Below are 1,185 nucleotides of genomic sequence, written 5' to 3'. Positions count from 1 at the left end.
ATGTAGTGAATGTTTATTTGAGAACAGAACGTTTGGTTTCTGCCCAAGCTGTATCTATATAGCACATGGTAATTAAAAGTACCAGACTGCTGGAACTAACCTTGGATGTTTAACAGCCATACTTTGAGACCTATACTAATCTGATCGGCAGGACTTATAGGACAGTTTTTTGCTTCTTGCCCTCCTAGATCAACTAAGTTACAGGGGACTTTGGAGCGTTTCTCAAAATGTCCTGTAACTGTGGTGAGTTACCTGTCCTCTTGTTCAGGCAGGCCATGGAGACCCCACCCGATGGACTTGAACCAGTGTCCAGTCTACTAAGAGGGTCAAGTCAGAGGAAACATTTCCTCCATGCTTCTGGGTGAAGCCAGCCACGGTTGAGCAGGACTTTGACTTATCTTCACATCGATTCAACTGGCGAAAGAAGCAAGAGGCTCCTCCCAAGCCCATGTGACCCCCTGAGGAACAGATCCTCAAATGACCTAAAGAGTAAAAATAAATTGGTTTATCTGTGCCAACTTTATGGCCTTAAACACCCAAAAGGAAGTTATAACCAAAGATTAATGGGGACAATATAATTTTTTAAGAGTCCATATGTATATCTAAGGGCTACATAACAAGCAACAATGCCAAATAGGAAATACCTTCTATTGAGCTGTTGGCCAGGGTGGCCCAAGGAACTCCCAGATAGTAATCCATTATAGAACTGGGAAAATGAACAGCAGACCCCAATCTTATCTAAAGGAATACCGACAACTTATTGCTGCTAGATGAGGAACAGCTGACCCTCCTAAAATAAAGACCTCTAGATAGGCTGACTAGATTCACCAGGTGAACAAGTAGTGGGGAACGGCTGGGGTGCCGACCACACAGCAGACAGTAGCAGGGATATCAGAGTATAAGGGCTCTAGTTGGGGGAGGGAGGCTATGGGAGGGTGCTACCTGGGAAGTGGGTGTATAGTTGAATAAGATGGTTTGGGATGTTCTGTGTGATAAACACACACACACACACACACACACACACACACACCCATACACACACACACAAAATCAATAATTTTTTTAATGCATTATATTTGAAGAGGAAGCATGGAAATTTATGTCATGATAATTAGTAGAGGTGATAAACATTACCACTGAAATCCACCTGATGACTTTATAGACATACACAGGCACCAAGGATTC

This window comes from Nannospalax galili, unplaced genomic scaffold (genome assembly GCF_000622305.1).
Source record: "Nannospalax galili isolate Female #2095 unplaced genomic scaffold, S.galili_v1.0 scaffold518, whole genome shotgun sequence".
NCBI classification, from domain to species: Eukaryota; Metazoa; Chordata; class Mammalia; order Rodentia; family Spalacidae; genus Nannospalax; species Nannospalax galili.
Note: the sequence above shows the minus strand (reverse complement) of the source record.